General features: G+C 42.3%; 1 protein-coding gene across 2 annotated transcripts in view; it reads left to right on the top strand.

Annotated features, from left to right (window-relative positions):
- Nucleotides 1-23224, top strand: part of RARG (retinoic acid receptor gamma) — a 308995-nt gene that overhangs the window by 74197 nt on the left and 211574 nt on the right. The gene's annotated exons all lie outside the window — the stretch shown is intronic.

The following is a 23224-nucleotide window of genomic DNA, read 5'->3' as shown; positions in this document are numbered from 1 at the left end:
CTGTTTTCTAGCTGCTCTAAAACCACTTTTGATGTAAAGGGACACTTTTTGGTTGCTATGGACAATCTCCATTTTTCAGGCAGAAAGAACAGTTTTTATTATATAAAAGTGCATGCAGGACACTGGGCAAACCACTAGGGACAAAGGGGGTGTGTATTTATTTCATACAGTACTGTCATCTGTAAGATGACAGTATACTGTATGTATTGTGTGTATTTACTTTTTTGAATTTGGCGCCGATCTCCTCCCCCGAGGCAGACTCAGGAATACCGCTGAGGGGGTTAAAGGGGTTGTAAAGTTAAATGTTTTTTCACCTTAATGCATCCTATGCATTGAGGTGAAAAAACATCCGACGGTACCGCCCCCCCCCCTGAACCCCCGTTTTACTTACCTGACCCCTCGGAAGTCCCGCGCGCGTCCACGTGATCCTCTTCGGTTCCCAGCCTGGCCGTTGATTGGCTAGGCTGGACGGATTGATGGCAGCGCAGCCATTGGCTAGCGCTGCTGTCAATCACAGCAGATGACGCCGGGGGGCGGGGCTGAGTGATACAGTCGGCGGCTATGCCCGCCGCTGTATCACATGAGTGCGCTCGCAAAAGCTTTCCACCATGTGAGCTCGCTCGCATGAAGGTGGAAAGCTTTTGCAAGGAGGAGCCGAGACAGCCGCCGAGGGACCCCAGAAGACAGGGTTAGGGGACACTCTGTGCAAAACGAGCTGCACAGTGGAGGTAAGTATAACATGTTTGTTATTTTTAAAAAAAGTTTGCCTTTAGTGACCCTCTAAGGCACAAGAGGGGGAATTAATAAAATTTGAGCAGATCTGGAGCTGCTGTGCATAGTAACCAATGAGCGTCTATCCTTAGCTTGTTCAGTTCAGCTTTAAAAATGAAAGGTAGATGCTGATTGGATGCCATGCAGAACTCCTCCAGATTCTGTCTGGCCCAGTGTTAGTAAATTCCCCTCAAGGTATTATTAAGAGCTAACTGATGATTCATTGCTTGTATTGGTATACAAAGTAGGCAGCTTACTGGCTCAGTGCCCTACATTTAAGCTGACAGAAGCTTTATCCCTACTGATAATTATTTAAACTAATAATGTAGTTCTAATATTTCGAGATAAAAATCATTCTGTAATAGTACATGATTAATGATTATATTATGGTAATATTCTGTTCATTGTTCAGTGCAATCATAGAATTATGATTTGAAGTCTAAGGCTCCATGCACACAGAAGCTAAAAAAAAGCTATAAGGCTTCATTTCCATGGACGTTTTTACAGACACTTTTTTTAGCCTTTTTTACAGCTTAAAAACGCCTGTCCATGTTTTTTTTTGTTGAGCTGGAGCTCAAAAACGCAGCGGCAGCGTTTTTGCAAGTTTTTGAGTGTTTTTTAACGTCTGGCGTTTTTACAGCTCTAAAGCTGGAGCTTCAGAACGCACTGGTCCTGTTTTTTTTTTTTTTACAGCTTAAAAACGGCTCAGCCATCTACAGCTTAAAAACGTCATGGTGGGCATGAGGCCATAGAGCCGTTTTTAAGCTGCAAAAAACGCTCAGAAAAGTGGCTGTAAAAACGTCCAAAAACGTCCATGGAAATGAAGCCTAAAAAACACCAATAGCTTTGCAGGGAGCCTTTCAACGTTTTTTAGCTTTTTTGCAATAGCGTTTATTAGCTATTTTATTTCAATGGATTAAAAAAAACGCAAAAAAACATTTTTTGAGCATTTTTCTGCGTTTTTAGGCGTTTTGCGTTGTTTTTTTCGTCAAAAAACTGCACTTTGAGCGCAAATTTCGGGCGTTCCGAAAAAAGCCAAAAAAACTCCAAAGATAATTAACACTAAAAAACGTCCCTGTGTGCATGGGCACATAGGCTAACATAGAGTTCACTTTGTGGGCTTTTTAAAAAAACGCCAATAAACTGCAGTTTATCAGCTTCTGTGTGCATGGAGCCTTACTATAAATACCCTGAAATTGGAAATATCATTCAGAATAGCTTTATCCTTTTGCAGCTAAGTCCCCTGGATGGACTTTCTTCAATACTAGCAAATCTGTTAATGGTACATTTCTGTCATAATTGGAAACTAAAAAGAATTTACCTTAAAAAATCAATCTTACAGGTATAGAGTATGAACACCTAGAGGTTTTCATACTAATTTTTTATAGATTTTTTCATTATAAACCAAAAACTCAAAAATGCACAGATCATTCCCCCAAATACCTCAACCCAAATGAAACTCTCCATAGAATAAAAAAAAAAGAGAAAAGAAATCCTGTGTTACAGTATATTTGGTATAGTAGTTTGAAAGCTTAGTAAGTTCATAATCATATGCAAAAAAAAAAAAAAAACTGGATCATTTATTTTGGTTATTAAAAATAAAAGGCATTGCTTGTAAAACACAGATATAAATTAAGAGAAAAAAGTACACACTTTAGGGGTACGTGAGATAAAATTTGAGATTTTAGACGTTAGTGAATGTCGCCAAATTAAGTACAGCGCCCTATTTGAATGGAAGAGAAAACCTTCCCACCTCCCATGGCACTGCCGCATTCTCATTGTGCCCGAGTAGTCTTATTTCAGATCATGCCCTATAATTTAAGCAAAATTACCAGTCTAGCACATGGCATTTTAGATTGTAGCCAATAAACTTTTCTAAAACAACATTTCTCAATCTTTTTCCTGTCACGACACCCTTTAAAGGTGTGGAAAATCTTGAGTCACCCAGGTGAACTGTACGTTTTTTTTTTTTTTTTTTTAAGATTTGTGCAGCATTTTTTCTCATACATCACTAATTATTGTATATCAAGATATTTGTGTGAGCGGAGTTTCTATTTTTAATAGTATATGCCCCAAGCACTTTTTTTTTTTTTTTTATTATTATTAAATTATCCAAGGTATCAAATCTAATCAAATTATCAAAACTGTCTCTAAGTACCAAAGTACAAAAATATTTTTTTTTAAACTTCAGCTGTTTATTTTTATGCCATTATCATTATTTGTTGCTTGTAACTGTATATTTTGCTTTTTTTTTTTTTTTATTCTACCTAAAACTCATTGATATTAACCACATAAGCTCCCAAAGATTTTACCCTCTTCACGACCAGGGCATTTTTTGCTATTTAGCACTGTGCTTTAATTACGTGGTAATGCAACACTGTACCCAAATTAAATATATACAATGTATTTCACACAGATAGAGCTTTCTTTTGGGGGTATTTGATTACCACTGGGCTTTTGATTTTTTTGTATATAAATGAAAAAAAAAACTGAAAATGTAGAAAAAAAAACAATATTTTTTACTTTCTGGTATAAAACATATCCAATAAAGAAAAAATTGAATTTCTTCATAAATTAAGCCAAAATATATTCTGCTACACGTCTTTGGTAAAAAAAAACAAGTATGGTATGCATGAAAGTTATAGTGTCTACAAATGATGGTATATTATACTGGAATTTCTATTTATTAATTTTTTTATACCAATAATGGCAGTGATCAGCGACTTATAGTAGGACTGTGATAGTGTGGTGAGCAATCGAACACTGGGTGGGAACTGACTAACAGACACTGACATCGCCAGTGACAGTAATACAGTGATCAGTGCTAAAACTATACAGTGTAAATGTACTAATGACACTGGCTGAGAAGGGGCAATCAAGGAGTTAACTGTGTGCCTAACAATGTGTAATGTGTGCTGCTTTTACTAATTGATGTGTTAATTTTTTTCTCCTTGCTTTGCTGCGAGAAAAAAACAGCCACATCGCTGCTCTGTGTACAGGGCCCTGTGTTGTTAGTAAACACAGGAAACTCTGTACTGTGATTCACTAAGCCGATCAGCAGGTCCCGGCCATAAATCATTGGCCAGGACCTGCTGACCAACTTGTACTGTACTGAATCACAGCATAGACAGGGTGACTGGCACGCACCCCCTACCTGGGAATGCCAGATCACGTACATGTACCTGGTTACCTATGGCAGTATTTTTGCAGTGTGGCAAACTGCTAATGGTTAAAGAAGTATGGCAATTGAAAATATAAACGTACATACTTATATGGCTGCAGCATCGCTGTGATTCTGCAGCTGTACCCTGCTGGTTCTAACACAGAGAACTAACCAATCACGTGACTGCTAATACTCAGTTCTTGGTCCGCTCTGAGCAGAGAATGGTGACTGTATTTAGGTTTTGTGCTGCCCTAGGCCTAAATAAATTCATGCACCCCCTAATTTAATTATGGCCCACCCCTTCCTGTCAAGGCCACACCCTTTCCTGTTTAAGACCTGCATTGTCATCTGTAAATTACACCCTTTCCTTTTTAGGCTCCACCTTTTCCCCTCAGAGCTCCACCTCTTCCCCTCTGTACATTAAAAATGGGTACCTAGGGCCTACTTGTATATTTTGTTGTTTTGTATACCATTTTAAATTTTGTATCTATTATTTTCAGTGCAGCCTTATCAGTGCCCATCAGTACAGTCCTATCAGTGCCAATCAGTACAGCCTCATCAGTGCAACCTTATCAGTGCCCATCAGCGCAGTCCCATCAGTGTAGCCTCATCAGTGGAGCCCTATCAGTGCCCTTCAGTACAGTCCCGTCATTGCAGCCTTATCAGTGCAGCCCCATCAGTGCAGGATTATCAGTGCCCATCAGTATAGTTCCATCAGTGCAGCCTTATCAGTGCCGATCAGTACAATCCCATCAGTGCCCATCAGTGCAGCCTTATCAGTGCCCATAAGTGCAGCCCCATCAGGATCATGTGGTCATCAGTGCAGTCTTATCAGTGCCCATCAGTACAGTCCCACCAGTGCAGCCTTATCAGTGCTCATCAGTACAGTCCCATCAGTGCAGGCGTATCAGTGCCCATCAGTACAGTTCCATCAGTGCAGCCTTATCAATGCCCATCAGTACAGCCCCATCAGTGCTCATCACTGCAGCCTTATCAGTGCCCATATCATCAGTGCAGCCCCATCAGGATCATGTGGTCACTGTGATTAGGCTTTCACAGTGACCAGATGATCCAGAGCCAGAAGAAAGCCCACTTCTGTGATGCCACCTATGTGTAGTACACTGCCACCTTACAAACCCATCTGGCACTGAAGCTGAGAAAGGCTGGTCTACAATGAGACGTCCCTTTCTAACAAAATATCATTGGACAATGACATTTTTCCTTTTATCCAAAGCTGTCTACACACATTAGCAATCTAATTGTACAAATGCCTTCAGTGTGAATGCCCACTTGATTGGATAACACTTGAAATGGGGGGCTGTTGATGTTGGAGATTAAGCTACATAGATATTGGTACATCTAAATCTGGCTGTACAGTCCGATTGTATAGTGTATGGGCAGCTTTAGCATTGGGCTTCCTTGTGCATGGAAAATATGTGTGCCTGACCATCCAATAAAAGTTTATGTCAGCTACTTTGTAGATAAAATCCAAACTATGAGAGGCTTTAATTTGCACCTAGTCTCTTAGTAAAGCAAGCCATGTGTCACGTTTGGCCTGCAGTACACAAAGACGAGCCATCATCAGGATTTCATTTGACATAGAATTCCATATTCAATTTCTCATTTGTGTTTTTTTTCCCTTAATATAAAAGACAGTTGAAATAATATGTCATACTCCAAAAATGTATGTACAATACGTTTTTGGTTACTAAGCCATTATGATGAGCTGTGTTAAATAAGTGGAGCAATTTATTATCACTTGGCACCAGTGCGAGATCTGGGCAGAAGTTTTATGGGGTTATTTTGCACACATGTTAAAGTGAGATGTATCGTTTTCCGTTGTCTCTTTTCATTACCCATCTATTGTGTGCTGGGAGCCAGTGAAATATCTTGGGCCTGAGCCTGAAGTGTGCGCACATCCGCAGTCTGACTGTTCGTCTAGCGAAATGCAGCAGGACTGATTTATTAAGGTCCAAATCAAGAGGATTGTGTAGTCTGTGGAAGCTGTTTAGATTTTTTAGTTCACTTTCCAATGTGCGCTAAAAAAATGACTGTTGGAACACCACTTTAGTGCGTTCTATGTATTCTATACATTAAGATAAAAAGCCTTGCGTGTGCAGCAGCCTCCCTCAGCCCCCCCTAATACTTTCCTGAGCCCCATCTTTGTCCAGCGATGTCCACGAGTTTCTCGGCCATCCAGTACTCTCCCTCCTGATTAGCTTAAACAGCAGCGATGCCATTGGCTCCCGCTGCTGTCAATCAAAGTCAGTCAGACAATCAGTAGAGAGAGGGGGCGGGGTCGAGCCACAGCTCTCTGTCTGAATGGACACACAGAGTTGTGGCTTGGCTCTAGTGCCCCCATAGCAAGCAGCTTGCTGTGGGGGCACTCAACAGAAGGGAGAGACCAGGAGAGCCAAAGAGGGATCCGAGAAGAGGAAGATCCATGTTTGTTATTTTTATTGAAAAAAAAACTCAGACTTTATAATCACTTTAAGATTTGTTAGATTTATCCTGGAACTTTACTTAACCCCCCTGGCGGTATTCCCGAGTCAGACTCGGGGTGAGATTTTTGGGCTACGATCGGTAACCCCAAGTCAGACTCGGGCTCGCCTCGCTGAATCCACAGGCTTGGTTTACTTACCTTGTCCCTGGATCCAGCGATGCCACCGTGCTGTGTGAGTGAGCGGGACCTCGCTCGATTCACACAGTGCCTCTGTGTGCCGCCGATCTCCGTTCCCTGCGACGTTACGACGCACGGGAGCGGAGAACGGCGCCAAATTCAAAAAGGTAAACAAACACATTACATAGAGTATACTGTAATCTTATAGATTACAGTACTCTATGTAAAAAATACACACCCCCCTTGTCCCTAGTGGTCTGCCCAGTGTCCTACATGCACTTTTATATAATAAAAACTGTTCTTTCTGCCTGCAAACTGTAGATTGTCCATAGCAACCAAAAGTGTCTCTTTATGTCAAAAATGGTTTTAGAGCAGCTAGAAAACAGCGATAATAAATTATAATCACTTGCAGAATTGTGCGATAGCGATTTGTGGGGAAATTCGTCATAAAAAAAATTAAAGTAATGACATAAATTTCATACCCGGGATGCCTACTAGACTCTGGTTTGGTCAGATTTAAATGAGTTATTTCTAAGAATTACAGGCCTACAGTATAAACGCCAAATTTCCTTGCAAATAATGGTACCGCTTTCAGCACCTTTTTTCTGAAATAATCATACCGCCAGGGAGGTTAACTGGGGGTATGAGTGAGGCCTACAAAATATTGTGCTGATCGGTGTCCTTTGGGAGGTATGGCGTATCTGTATTGCTGTCTTCCTATGGCCTGACTCCCTGGAATCTACAGAAGTCGTCTAGCATGCTTGTGATTTTTGAGTCTAACGAGGATTTCTGAATGGAGGAAACAAGTCTCCTTTTTCTCTCACACATACTGATGTGCTTACTTCATATCAGCACAAAATCATTGTGTATGTCCAAGAAGACTAATCTTACATTGTAGGGCAAGGCCTAGGATTTCTGGACAAACTCTGCACACTATTTTGAAGTATCATGTATTGATGAGCCAGCAGTTCTTGCTGGATAATCACTATGATGACAAATCGTTCAGCTCCTGAAACCTTGTGAGAAAATCCTCTTGCTTGGTCCCCTGAGAACACGGAGCAGCGCAGTACATACAGGGGCAGCACTGTTACTTCCACTAATTGCTGGGGTGAAGGAAGCCAGGTCTTTTTTTTTTTAGGACCTGGCCCTCATCTGTGTAACCGAATGGCTGTGAACAGTTGTCTCTTGCCCTGTTTTGGCTGGAAAAAAATCAGTTACCAGTGTTTTTACAGGTGACATATTTCCCGTTACAAATATGTGTAATTATACAGGTTTCTGTCAAAGATTTAATTGTGCTTATTTAACGCACTATTACTAAGACGAGGTTTGGAAAACAGGCTCTTTTCTCAGAGAGCACTAATATGTATACATGAGGAAATAAGACTAATGCCGCGTACACACGATCGGTCAAACCGATGAGAACGGTCTGATGGACCGTTTTCATCGGACCAAACGGATCGTGTGTGAGCCCCATCGGTTATTTATCCATAGGTTAAAAAAAAGAAATCTTGTTTTAAATTTAACCGATGGATACCTAACCGATAGAATAAAAACCGATCGTTTGTAGGCACGTCCATCGGTTAAAAATCCATGCATGCTCAGAATCAAGTCGACGCATGCATGGAAGCATTGAACTTCGTTTTTTCAGCACGTCGTTGTGTTTTACGTCACCGCGTTCTGACACGATCATTTTTTTAACCAATGGTGTGTAGGCTCGACTGACAATCAGTCAGCTTCATCAGTTAACCAATGAAAATGGTCCATCAGACCGTTTTCATCTGATGGAGCGATCGCGTGTACAGGGCTTTAGATACCTGGCAATGTATAGATGAAATGATCACATACATATTACCAAAAGTATTAGGACACCTGCCTTTAAAAACATGAACTTTAACCTCCCTGGCGGTATGATTCTGTCTGGAATTATGTACCAAAAGCGGTACAATTATTTGCAAGGAAATTTGGTGTTTTATACTGTAGGTCTGTAATTTTTAGGAATAACTCACTTAAATCTGACCAAACAAGAATCTAATAGGCATCCCGGGTATGACATTTTTTTAAAAACAAAATTATAATATAATAAATAATTATAAATAATTATAACAAATATTAATATAATTCTAATAAAAATTATTCAATAATGTAATCAAATGTAAAATCACTGAAATTTTCTCAGTTGCAAAATTGTCGCTGTCATTACTTTTTTTTTTTTATGACGAATTTCCCCACAAATCGCTATCGCACAATTCTGCAAGTGATTATAATTTATTATCGCTGTTTTCTAGCTGATCTAAAACCATTTTTGACATAAAGGGACACTTTTGGTTGCTATGGACAATCTACAGTTTGCAGGCAGAGAGAACAGTTTTTATTATATAAAAGTACATGTAGGGCACTGGGCAGACCACTAGGGACAAGGGGGGTGTGTATTTTTTACATACAGTACTGTAATCTATAAGATTACAGTATACTGTATGTATTGTGTTTGTTTACGTTTTTGAATTTGGCGCCGTTCTCCGCTCCCGTGCGTCGTAACGTCGCAGGGAACGGAGATCGGCGGCACAGGAGGACGCTGTGTGAATCGAGCGAGCACCCACTCGCTCACACAGCGCGGTGGCATCGCTGGATCCAGGACAAGGTAAGCCAGCGCACGCTGCAGGCTCTGCATATCTACCCCGAGCGTGACTCGGGGATACCGATCGCAGCCTAAAAAACCCACCCCGAGTCACGCTCGGGATTACCGCCAGGCAGGTTAATGACATCCCAGTCTTAGTCCGTAGGGTTCAATATTGAGTTGGCCCACCCTCTGCAGCTATAACAGCTTCAACTCTTCTGGGAAGGCTGTCCACAAGGTTCAGAAGTGTGTCTATGGGAATGTTTGACCATTCTTCCAGAGGCACATTTGTGAGGTCAGGCACTGATGTTTTCCGAGAAGGCCTGGCTTGCAGTCTCCACTCCAATTCATCCCAAATGTGTTCTATCTGGTTGAGGTCAGGACTGTGCAGGCCAGTCAAGTTCTTCCACCCCAAACTCAAAGTCTTGTTTTTTTTTCTGTAAAAATAACAAACATGTTATACTTACCTGCCTTATGCAGTGGTTTTGCAGAGGGCTGCCCAGATCCTCCTCTTCTCAGGTCCCTCTTTGGTGCTCCGGGCATCTCCCTCCCTCCCAAGCAGCTTGCTATGGGGGCACCCGGGCCTGAGCTGGAGCTCCCTCTATCTATTCAGACACAGAGCCATGGTTCGGCCCCACCCCCTCTCCTCATTGGCTAACTGACCTTGATTGACAGCAGTGGAAGCCAATGGCGCAGCATGATGTGGCACACACTGTGTATACCCTTCAGCTACAGCTTCTTTCAGGCAGATTCCTTCTTGGTCCTTCCTGAAGATTCCCGTAGGGTAGTGGTTCTCAACCTTCTAGTGCCGTGACCCCTTGATAAAATTTCCCTTGTTGTGGGGACCCCTAACAGTAAAAAAAAAATCATAGTGTGGGTTGAAAGCACCCAAGGCAAGACAAGTAATTTCTGCCCCTAACCCACTGACATTTAGCGCTCCCTGAGTGCCTTCCACTCGTACAGTATTAAAACCCCTTATAGTACATTTTAGGATGTACCACTCTTTCTTTGTTCTCCTTTCTTTCCGTTTCATCTCTCTCTATCCTAATTCCTTGTTTTTTTCCCCATCTTTCCCTCTAACTGTCTTTCTTGCTCTCTTTTTTTCCTTTCTTTCCCTTTTTCTTTGTTCCGCCCCCTCTTATCATCTAACTTCCTGGGAGAACAGTGCGGGCTTCAGGAACCGCCCAGGATTTGGTGACCCCTGGCAAATCATCATTTGACCCCCAAGTTGAGAACCACTGCTGTAGGGCATACCCTGCCTCTTGTTCCCCTGCTGCCTGGCAGGTTAGACAAGTCATCTTTCGAGCCTATAGTCTAAAGAAGTGGTCTCCAAACTGCGGCCCAGATGCCTTCTGCTTGCCTTTACCCGACCCTTGGAGCACTTTTCCTCCCACTGATACCAGATACTATGCCTCCCACTGACACTTAGACCCCTTTTCCCCAGGGGCGCTTTGCAGGCGCTATAGCGCTAAAAATAGTGCCTACAAAGTGCCCTGAAACAGTGGCTCCATTCTCTCCAGTGTGAAAGCCTGAGGGCTGTCATACTGGAGCACTGCACTGGCAGGGCGTCAGAAAAAGTCCTTCTTGGAGTCCTTCTTTGGAGCGCACTATTCCTCCCACTGAAACCAACGACAACGATGGGGCATTATTCCACCCACTGACACCAACAATGCGGTAATATTCCTCCCACTGACACCAATGATGGTGCACTATTCCTCCTCCTAATGCCAAAGGTGCACTGTTTACTCCCTCTGACTCCAGGACAATTTTTTCTCCCAGTGGCCCCCCTAAGTCTGACGGACAGTAAAGTAACCCTTTGTTTAGAAAGTTTGGAGACCCCTGGTCTAAAGGACAAGATTCCACCCTTCATTTTTGATTTCACACCCTACCATATCTGTGCTTTCAGTATCAGGCATCTGACTGCCAGATTTGCAAGGCTGTCACTTGGTCTTCTGTTCATTAGTTTGTTAAGTTTCATCTGGTAGATGTTCAGTCCATTCTGAAGTGCAAGGTGCTTCAGCCTTCTGAATTTTCAAGCCCTCTGTTTGCCCGTTTATTGTGTGGACCTTTTGGCATTTGTTTGCTGTGTTACCTACCCAAAGTTGTCTTTATTTTGGATGTGCCATGGTCCAAGACTAAGATCCTGTGTCCTGTAACATACAATTAAAAAAAAGGATTTTAGATTTACCTGTAAAATTATTTCTTGGATTACGTTACAAGACACAGGTCACTCCTCTGTTCTTATCACTCACACTGAGGCTTGCTGGGAGTAGGAGGGGTTATATTAGGGCTGTACTTTTAGTTTGTTTGCCAGTGTCCAGTCACCTGGAACAGCTGAATAAAATCCATGGTCCAAGACTAAGATTATATGCAATGCAATGCACTCCAAGAAAAGTATTTTACAGATAAAAAAAAAATCTTTCTTTTTTAGTTACCCTAGGCAAGTACGGGCATTTAACCCTTGCAGTGCACGGAGAGCCCCAAAGATAGTTCAACTTTAAGAGAACAACAGCAACCTACTAATAACACACTGGATTGACATTACGGATTAAAAAAGATTTAATAGATTGAATGAATAACTGCTTTAAAGTGATCTGACATAAAGTGATCTGTTTCTTCCACCTCAATCAATCAAGGTTTTATTTTTTCAATTTGAATACCATGGTCGAATACCATGGTCGAAAATTAGAGCATCATTTATGTTATTCATTTTGTGAATTTGTAGGTGATCAATCAGATTGCTATGTTTATGGCCAGCATTAGAGAGGGTGTGCATAAATAGATGAGTTTTTCCATATGATTTGACAGCATTTATAGAACTGCATCATTCTGGTTGTAAAAATGATTGCAGATAACTGTCAAAAATTGGACATTTCGGACAAAATAATAGTCGAGACTGTCAGTAAATAATTTAAAGTACAAAGCAGCTACAGTCAGAAAAAAAAATACAGATCATTCTAAAAACAAATGCTTAGTTGAATGAAATGAAGTGACATCTCTCTAAACATCCAGCTCCCTTTTCTACAATTTTTTTCTTTAATAGTAGAAAATGTTACCAAAATTATATGAAGTGATTGGTAGGCATTGTGCTGTAGGTTTAGGTTCACATTACTGCTGCACAAAGTCGCATGCGTTCCTAATCTGCAGGCAAAAGAGATTCTCTTTAGCTCCTAATGGCACAGCCTAGCATCGGCAAATTTTTGCGTGTGCCAAACCATATGGTGCCGCATTTCCATAGGAAACCATGTTAAATGGACTGTAGTGCAAATCTGCAAAATGCAAAAAGCACTCAAAACTGCATAGCTGTGAATCCAGCCTAAAAAAAAAAGGGTTGGGGACTTCTTTCCCCATATTTCTCCAGATATTGCAGCCCATTGAACAGAGAACGTAGCCAGCACAAGTGTGAACTAAGCAATTTATTTGTGTTCATATCTTGATGATCAAAAGGAACTGCCTATGTTTAATAAAACATATAACATCAAGTTTTCCATGCTCCCTACCCTATAACCATCAGAGATTCCAGTGCTGGGAGGTCTTCCAATGGGGATTTGAATTAATAACTTTATCTTGTCTACATGTGTGCAGTCAAAATAAGGCATGGCTGTAACAGTTCTAGCAAAAGCAATCTTTTTGGCTGTTTTTGCTTTGAAAGTGTTAAATAATTCTAGGGCTCCTAACCTGACATTTTTACCCTCTCAAAATACGGCATGTTCAGCTTCAGTTGTAGGAATGTAGCTCTGCGAGTTGTGATGTGAATATTATTCATATTAGTCAGTCCAAGCAACAAGCTACTTGAAAGTTTCGTGCCATTAGCCCACTGTCAGAGTTCCTGTCTTGAAGCTTTCACAAAAGGTGTGGTACGGTAAGTTAGAATCACAAGGATTAATATATTTTCACTTGCAGGAAGATATTATGTAGCTTTTTGTATCATGAATTGCTGGTGACAAACCATATAACCTATCCATTAGACTTGTCCGAGACCTTTCTGGTCCGAGCACAGTCCTATGCCTACATACATTTGCTAGTAGGTTTCCCTCATTCCCATCTCAAAATGTTGGGAGGCATGTACAAGTGTGCAGCCACATCTAGCCACAGCCTGCCATAGACTTTGACAGGCTTTAGACGGCAGGCCTATATGCTGCACCTGTCTCTCCTGGGAGCACTAAAATCCCGAGAGCGACCCAATGCCCCTCAGAGACCCCATGTTCAAGTGGCCTTAAAGCGGTAATAAACCCTTGTTTTTTTTTATTATTAAAATAACAAACATGCCTATACTTACGTGCTCTGCAATGCTTTTGCACAGAGCAGTATCGATCCTGTTCTTTTTGGGTCCTCCGCCAGCGCTCCAGGCCCCTCTTCTTTGGTGGGTGCCCCCACAGAAAGCTGCTTTCCCTGGGGGCACCCGTGAGTGGGGAGGGAGAGGCAGCACAGAAGGTTTTTCACCCTAATGCATTAGGGTGAAAAACTTCAAGGCTTTAGAACCATTTTAAGCTACAGAGTTGCATTAACCCCTTAGCGCCAGTCGCACGGAAATATGCTGCCCCTCAGCGGGTGGGCCTTGGCGCAGAGCGGCTGCGTATTTGCGTTCGTTAGTGCAAATGCAGCTGTGCACAGTTACCGATGGCTAACGGAAAGCTCACGATCACTGCTTGTGATCGGGAGCTTTCTGACCATGTGACTGCCATCTGGCTCTGTTTCCACTACTACGCGTTGCTATGTGACTTGACATGTGAAGTCGCATGACAAGTCAAAACCCATGTATTTCAATGGTCCCCGTTCTAATTTGTGCCACTCATGTCATAGCAACTCCAAAAAAGATTTGTGTACTGCTTTGTTCTGACTTCGGTGTGACTTGTTCTCACATGGTTCTCACCGGTCACATGACATTGCATCAAAAATCGCATTGCAAATCACGCGACTTTGGGGTCCGCAATAGTGGAAACCTAGCCTTAAGCCTCGTACACACGACCAAGTTTCTCGGCAAAAACCAGCAAGAAACTTGCTGTTTTTTTTTTTTGCAGAGGTGTACACTTTTCGACGAGGAAACTGTCGAGGATCTCTTCGAGCCAAAAAGAGAGCAAGTTCTCTTTTTCCTCGACAGGAATGGAGAAAATTGGCTCGCCGAGATCCTCGACAGCCTAACAAGGAACTCGGCGAGCAAAACGATGTGTTTCGTCCGTCGAGTTCCTCGGTCGTGTGTACGAGGCCTGAGACAGATTGTGACTTTTTGGCATGCTTGGCCTTCACCAATTTTTTTCAGTATTTCTTAGCTGGGTGAATTGTCTATGCCCACAATTGGCTTACACTTGAAGAGGGGGATGCCTCAGTGGTGGTGGAGGCACTGCAGTTACTTTTTTTTATAGGGACTGTTGTGCCCCATATCCCCTTGCACACACCATAAGACTAAAGTAATTAATTCTGCGGTCTCCCATTCATGATCACTCTCCTGCTGTGGAATAACGCAAAACGTCCTTTTATTTTGGATCTCAGAGCCAGTCATTTGGACAGTCAAGGGCATTTGGTTGTTGGGCGATATAATTGTTAATGGACTCCTTTCTTCTTTGGATGCCTTGCGAGCGAAGTACTCTTCCCAGCTAGTTATTTTTATATTGTTATCTTCAATTACATTATGCATGTGCATCACAATTTGGTTTCACTCATGTCAGTCTTCAGGCCACTGTTTATGAATCTCACCTACAGTCTGACTTTTTCCCCCAAAGCCTGTTTGACTCTATACAAGGTCTTGCATCAACCACTTCAAAAGTGTTTAAGCAGATGTAGAGAGAAATGGGTGCTGGACATCTGAGTTTAGACAATGGTGACTGGGGTCATATCTGGGATTATTCTGTTCAATATTTATTTTCTTGCAAAGGATAAATTATTTCTTTTTTAACTTCAAGCCAATCAGAGTGGGGAAATCTGTGACTAATGATTCTATTGTTTCGGTTCACATGCAGACTTCCTTCAAATTTTTTGGACTTGCCCAGTGATAGACTGAAATGCCTCGTACACAAGTTCAGAAATCCTGAGGGGAAAGCCGAGAACCTGCTCGGTTCAGTCTTTCCCGTACACACGGCCGGTTTTCCCGACAGGAAAACTGCGATGGAGCTTTGGCCGGGAATCTTGGCCTTGTGTATGCTCCATCACAGTTTTTCCCATAGGAAAACTGCCAAAAAACGCTGAGCAAAAGTCTGGCGGATTTCCCCGGTGGTAAAAAAGAGAACTGGTTTTATTTTTTTGCCTGGCGTTTTTTGGGCAGTTTTCCCGTCGGAAAAACTGTGAGGAGCATACACACGGCTGGGATTCCCGGCCAAAAGCTCTCCTCACAGTTTTCCTGTCGGAAAAATGATCGTGTGTAAAAGGCTATACTGTTCTCAGGTTACCCCAGGATCTGGAAATATGCTTGCTGGGTCTTGTAGAACCTTTGACCTATAGGTAGGTTACTAGAATACTCCTAACTTCATTATTATATTATGCCAGAAAAGCAATTGTACTTCTTTGGAAATCCACTGCCGCCCCAACCTTAGACAGATGGAACTTGAATGTTAATTCTTCCCTCCCATTGTATAAGGCCTCATACAACAGCCAAGGATATCCAACCAAATTTGACAAAGTTTTGGTTAGACAATTCGGATACAGACGTCCTATCCTGATGTTTCCATATTACAATGGGAGCTGATCTGTCAGTCTTGTTTTCATCTCTCTCCCCATCTGGCCAATGGGCTCCCGTTCTATGGGTATGGCCTCAGTATTGTCAGGCAAGCTTTTCTTTCCTTCACTGGTCATCTGGTGCTGTTGTGTTGGTGACACTGTAAATCAGATCTGATAGTGGTGTTCCTGCCTCCATGATCAACCGCATTTATAAATGCTCCTTGGAATCCTGTGATTGTACCTCTATTGTACCTCTATTGGCACTGCATGGCTGTATTGTGTGGAACTTGCTCTGGTTCTATTTTTTTGTTTCTTTTTTCTATACACTGCTTAATTGTATTGTTCTGTATCTTGCACTACTACTAAAAATTACTAAAACAGAATAAAAAAAAAAAAAAACAGAAAGCGTTGCTCTTTCAAAAACTGTATTGGTATTTTAGAGAAAGAGAATCATCGCTCAAGTATACTGTTGAGAAACCTCTTCACCAAATCCGAAGCCACGGGTGCTGGCAATGCATAAGATAATGCAAAATGAATGAGGGATGTCTCGACAGCCGCACTCCAAAACTTGTTGCTTTTATTGTAAAAATAAAATCACAGGATACATGCCACAGCAAACAGGGTATAAGCTGACACATTTCACACTAAAACTTAGTGCTTAATCATATATTATAGACTAAAGTTTTAGTGTGAAACGCGTCAGTTTGTACCCTGTTTGCTGTGGAATGTATCCTGTGATTTTATTTTTACAATAAAAGCAACAATTTTTGGAGTGCGGCTGTCCAGACATCCCTCCTTCATTTTGTATTGGTATTTTGCCGTGTATTAAATTCAGATGAAAATAGTGCTTGTTTAAGGGGGTCATCCACACTAGGGGGTTTATTTTCTAAAGGCAAATTCACTTTGCACTACAAGTGCACTTGGAAGTGCAGTCACTGTAGATCTGAGGGGGACATGCAAGGGGAAAAAAAATATTTTTTTACTTGCACATGATTGGATGATAAAAATCAGCAGAGTATCCCCTTATTTCAGATCTTCCCCTCAGATCTACAGTGACTGCACTTCCAAGTGCACTTGTAGTGCAGAGTGGATTTTCCTTTAGTAAATCAACCCCTATGTACTTTTAGTCAGATGTAATATGTAGCTAGTACATAGCTCTCTATTTTAAAGAAAAAAAGTGTAATAGAAAGACTGGCCAAGTTGTAGTACTCTATCCATAATCCTAGATTTTATAATTTATTTTCCATTTGAACTTATCTGTTTGCCATGGCTTTGCCTAATTTCTTTTAGCTGTTGTAGGTTATTGCACTTTGCTGCTCTTTGCGCTGTTATTAGATGAACCTCAGTGTGGCTTTCAGAGACTATGGCTGCATGCAGTTTGGCCCTTGGTATAGAGAGCACAGCAAGCGAAGCACTCAGCACTCAGCAGAGGTAATTGCAGGACTGGAGATATTTGCACAAAAACCTGATAGCTTATGTAGAATGGGACCAGCATTTTTGGTGGTTGGTGCGACTCAAAAAATGTAAGACTAAGCATTATTTTGCTGCAAATTCCAGAAATGCCTTGTAAAATCTTGTTTTGCCTTGAAATCACTCCTGAGATTGCTCTGCAGACCACAGGGAAACTGTACCGAAGGGAAGAATATTTCTAGACACTTTTAAGCCCCGTGCTATAAAAGGTGAACACACGTGTAAGTAGGAGTCCTCCACATACTGATACTATATAAGAAAAGGTTAGAAATTGGTTTATGATTATAGTTACATTGTGAGGCAGTTTTATTCCATTAATCCAAAAATGTAAAATACTACTTTACAATTCATTGGACACAGGGGTCAAGTCCTGGGGAAATAAGTGTGGGAACTCCCACCCAAGATCCACTTCCCCACCAAAAAAAAAAAAAAAAATGATACGCTCATATGCATAATTACTAAACCGCATGTTTTTTTTTTTTTTTTTGATCCACTGTACCTTAGTAATCCTTTATGTTACTGGCCGCTTCCTGTATATGGATTCATCGGGTAGTGTGCGGGTATTCCGTCACTTCCTCGATGCCGCAATGTCTCCGGCATCGAGGAAGTGACGGAATACCCGCACACTACCCGATGAATCCATATACAGGAAGCGGCCAGTAACATAAAGGATTACTAAGGTTTGCCTGCCCCTGACAGTGACTCGAGCTGGGCATCGCAGCTTAGTGCCGGGTGCTCTCGGCTGCTCTAGTCCTGCAAAGGGAACTGCGTTCCTGCTGTGAAAAAAGTGCAGGGACTCCGTTCCCACGCGTTCCCGCAGGACTTGAGCCCTGATTGGACATAATTATTTAACGTTATAGTCTTTTTTAAGATCTGCACCATAGTCAAATCAGAAGTGATATTTTAAATATAGATAAAGCCTGGTGGCCATAGTATGGCTTCTTTTATTCGATCTTACTACTGTAATTTACAACTCTGTCCACCTTGGTTTTTTTTGTGCGCCTTCTCACCTCGGCAAAATCTCTGCAAGAATATGGTGCTCAGGGACGTTCTGTACTGTATTATCTGCCAAGACTCTGTTTAGTGTGCTCCAGAGTTCTATGGCATAGGTGTGATACAGAACTTTTTGTCTGTCTTGTTCGTTGGCAAACCTATGGTAAGTTTGACATCAATGGGTTGGACCTGTCTCCAATAAAACAGTTTAGCCACGTTCTGCTAGAATCTTTGCAAAATGGGTTGTTGTGTGCAAGTTGTGTGCCTGGAATCTATGAGCATGCAGTACCTGTTCTTTGCTAGAAGTAGAGACTGTCATGCCCTGTACACACGATCGGAATTTCCGATGGGATAAAATCCGATGGAATTTTCCGTCGAAATTCCGTTCAAGCTGTCTTGCATACACAGTGTCAGACCAAATTTCGACCGTCCAAAACACGGTGACGTAAAACACTACGACGAGCCGAGAAAAATTAAGTTTAATGCTTCCGAGCATGTGTCGACTTGATTCTGAGCATGCGTGTTTTTTTCTCTGTCGGAGTTCCACACAGACGACCGGAATATCTATTCTATTTCTAAACTCCGACGGAAAAAAGTCAAATGGGACCCACACACGGTCGGAATATCCGATGAAAAAATTCCGTCTGACTTTTTTCTTCGGAAATTCAGATCGTGTGTACAAGGCATAATAGAACAACAAAATAGCCTCCTGTTCACTGCGCAATTGCTCCAGTAGAATCTGGGTGCTTTTGGATGCTGAAACCCACCCAGCTACTGCAAGCCAGAAAAGCTATAGAAACACGTGGAAAGATTTGGATTTTCCACCTTCTCCTGTTCTTTATGTTTAAGTTCAGAATTAAAACATTTGAAAGGCATTCGAGGATTGGACCTCCATTTATCGCATTCTTTAAATAGGTGTAACTGCCTGGGAACAAGGTGTACTTAGAAGGGAGACCCACTTGCAAGCTTAACCACTTCAATAACCACTTTCCCCCCTTCCTGCCCAGGACAATTTTCAGCTTTCAGAGCTGTCGCACTTTGAATGACAATTGCGCGGCCATGCAACACTGTACCCATGTACTACTATGTGAAGGCACTGAAAGATAAATAATATCAGAACAGACCCATTCTCCCACTGAACAGAGGCTGGATACACAATATACAATTTTCTGTAGATTTTTTCCTTCAGATTTACCAAATCTATAAAATGAGGTCAAACCTTATGGCTCCATGCACAAAGGACGCTAAAAAAAAGTCGTTCTGAATGTGGGATTGTTGGCAGGAAAATGCTGCTTTAAAAACGTGATTTTATCAGCGCTTTGCATTGCCGTCAATGCACGTTTAGCAGCGCTAGCTTTTTGCCGCGTTTCTCTGCCTCTTTTCAAAATCAATGGTTCCCTTATGGAACAGTCGAACCAGAAGTCGGATCATCATAATGCGACTTGCGGTGCGAGTTGTGTGCTGAGGATGAAGGGGAACCCCGCCAAAATGAAAAAAACAATTGGCGTGGGGTTCCCCCCTCGGAATATACCAGAACCTTCGGTCTCGTATGGATTTTAAGGGGAACCCCTGATGCCAAAAAAACGGCGTGGGGGTTCCCCAAAATCCATACCAGACTCTTATCCGAGCACGCAGCCCGGCCGGTCAGAAAAGGGGGGTGGGGACGAGCGAGCGCCCCCTCTCCTGAACCTTACCAGGACGCATGCCTTCAACATGGGGGGTAGCTGCTTTGGGGCAGGGGGGCCCTGTGCCCCCCCACCACAAAGCACCTTGTGCCCATGTTGATGAAGACAAGGGCCTCTTCCTGACAACCCTGGCCATTGGTTGTCGGGGTCTGTGGGCAGGAGGCTTATCGTAATCTGGGAGCTCCCTTTAATATGGGGGCCCCCAGATCCCCCCCACCCTATGTGAATGAGTATAGGGTACATCGTATATATTATATATATAATTTGTGTAGGAGGTCTTTAACTTATTTTATTAATATTATGCAGCGTAGTGCTGTACTGTGGAGAGCGGTCTCCTCTGAGAATGACCGCGAACAGGAGGAGTTCTCCACTGTTCTAAGCATTTGTAGATCGCTTCACTCAAAAGGAGAAGTGTCCTACACCGCTTCATAAACAGGCATTTAGAGGACAGCTATCGCCTCTGAGAATGCCCGAGATCTCAGAAGCTGCCAATGAAACACAGACAGTAAAAATTAAACCGACTGGGGTTTTAACCCTTCTCTACCCAAAACAGAAATAAAGTGGTTTGTGTATACATACACTTGAGGTTTGCAGGTTCTTCCTCGGTGTGGGTTGCCTCTCGGAGTTCAAAATCACAGAGGCCCATTCATGAAAACGAAAGCGGAGTACTTGCCTAATCAGTTTAATTCCTTGTTACATTTTACCAGAAAATTATAAATGAAACCTGATTGGTAGTCATGCCAAGGTTGTCCACAATCTTACCTTCTCCAGATTTTACATTAGCCTCATCCTCTTCCACAGTGGAAGGTGTTATGCCGCGTACACACGATCATTTTTCGGGTTGTAAAAAACGACGTTTTTTAAAAATGTCATTTAAAACGATCGTGTGTGGGCTTCAGAGCATTTTTCGGGTTCTGAAAAACGGGCAAAAAAAAATTCGAACATGCTCTATTTTTTAACGACGTTTTAAACGTTGTCGTTTTTCGGGTTGTAAAAAATGATCGTGTGTGGACTTTAACGACGTGAAAAATCCGTGCATGCTCAGAAGCAAGTTATGAGACGGGAGCGCTCGTTCTGGTAAAACTACCGTTCGTAATGAGTAAGCACATTATCACGCTGTAACAGACAGAAAAGCGCGAATCGTCTTTTACTAACACAAAATCAGCTAAAGCAGCCCCAAGGGTGGCGCCATCCGCATGGAACTTCCCCTTTATAGTGCCGTTGTATGTGTTGTACGTCACCGCGCTTTGCTAGAGCATTTTTCTTTAACGATCGTGTGTGGCCAACTCCGTTTTAATGACGGAGTCGAAAAAAACATTGTTTTTTCTGAAGCCTGAAAAACGTCGTTTTTTAGAACCCGAAACATGATCGTGGCATTAGATCCTTAGCTAATTTGGGGGTCCAATGTTGATGTGATTCTCACTATGCTATCACTGATAGGCAGCCTTACTATATGATGTATGTGTTATGTCAGTCAGTAAAAATAGATTACTTGAAAGCCTATATTGTGCTGTAATAGGAGGAAAGTTCCCTGAGGCCTCGTACACACGACCGAGTTTCTCGGCAAAAACCAGCAAGAAACTTGCTGGGAGATATTTTTAATGCCGAGGAAACCGGTCGTGTGTACATTTTCATTGAGAAAACTGTTGAGAAACTCGAAGAGCCAAAAAGAGAGCATGTTCTCTATTTCCTTGACGGGAATGGAGAAACTTGCCTTGTCGAGTTGCTCGACAGCCTAACAAGGAACTCGACGAGGAAAACTATGTGTTTCGCCCGTCGAGTTCCTCGGTCGTGTGTACGAGGCTTCACTCTTGCCTAGCTGAATTATAGTAAAACATTGGATGCTTATGGCCTGTGCACACGATCCGAAAATCAGATGACAGATCGTCCTACTCCGCTTAATAGTCGCAAGTAGAAATTGAATTGGTTACTAAAGTCACGAAAATTCTCGTACGATAGAAAAAAATAATCAGAAGTGATGTCATGTGTTGTAATGTATTTGTATTGTATTTTCGGACGACAACTATACTGACTACGATCTGGTATCGTACAAGGAACATTTTCGGGCTTGTTCAATTGAATAATTGTCGTGATCGACTCTCGAAAGCCCTGTACCAACGATCCGATTATCGTACGATCGCTTCAAAATATGTATTTTTCGCATGATTTTCGGATCGTGTGTACGGCCCATAAGTCTCATGTATTTGACAGATACAACACATGCAGTACATTTGTTTACTGCTGTATGGAAATTTAAAGAAAGTGCATATACGTTCTTTACGAACACTGTAGAGCAGAGGTGTATGTAGAGTGGGCATCAGGAACTGTGACCCGGGAAGCAGAGAAGACAATGCTGGAGGAGATAATACCAAACTGGAAAAGGAATAGTAATTATATTTTAAAATGCCTTTGGGATTTTAAGCGTGGCTGATTAATGAATTGAGTTTGCCAGAACTTTCATATTGTACAACAGATGATCATCATGTAATGCTAGGAAATAAAACTAATTTTCAGTGGTGGTTGAATTACCAGCTCTAGGCACAACGAGGAATCATCCCTAGTTATACCAAGGAGATTTATAATAACTGCATGACTGTGTTAGTGTTTTCTGTGTACCTGGTTTTATTCTTCGGGTGAACTCCTGGCTTGACCTCAGCTTGTCCTCTGGTTCCTGTTTACCTCTTTCTTAATTTGGCTTATCCTGACTCTTGGCTTGTGACCTTCCCTAATTTAAAGCTGAACTCTAGGCAGATATAAAAGACACAAATTAATGCAGCTCTGTAATCATTAATGCATCATTAACCCACTCCTGCCCACCCACCGTGGCCCTTTAACTGGGTTTTAAGGCAGGGAGACGTTATGAAATTCCTGATAATGTGACCACTGGCTGTCATAGGGTCACGCGCCCGTCCTACCAGCTTCCAATCATAACTAGAGACCAGAAACTGTCGGTGACAGCTCAGTGTCACTGTGCTGGGAGCATGCAATGAGTAAGCTGTCAGCACAGAAACCTCAGCCATCATGCCCACCTACCATAGGCGTGCGCACAGGGTGTGCCAGGTGTGGGCACACCCTAATCACCCTGTGCGGTGCTGATTCCCCCCACCCATTGTAGAGCTACTAGCTTTCCTCCTCTCCTCTCAGGAGTGGGTAAGGGGCTAGTAAATAGTTTATTTACCGCCTCCTTCCTTTTCTGAATGAACACAGTGAGTGACCTGTCCCGATCGCTCCTGTCTTCATTCTTAACTAAAGCATAT

Source organism: Rana temporaria, chromosome 2 (assembly GCF_905171775.1).
Source record: "Rana temporaria chromosome 2, aRanTem1.1, whole genome shotgun sequence".
In the NCBI taxonomy this organism is placed as follows: domain Eukaryota; kingdom Metazoa; phylum Chordata; class Amphibia; order Anura; family Ranidae; genus Rana; species Rana temporaria.
The sequence above is the reverse complement of the archived record's forward strand: the minus strand, read 5'-3'. Positions and strand labels throughout refer to the sequence as shown.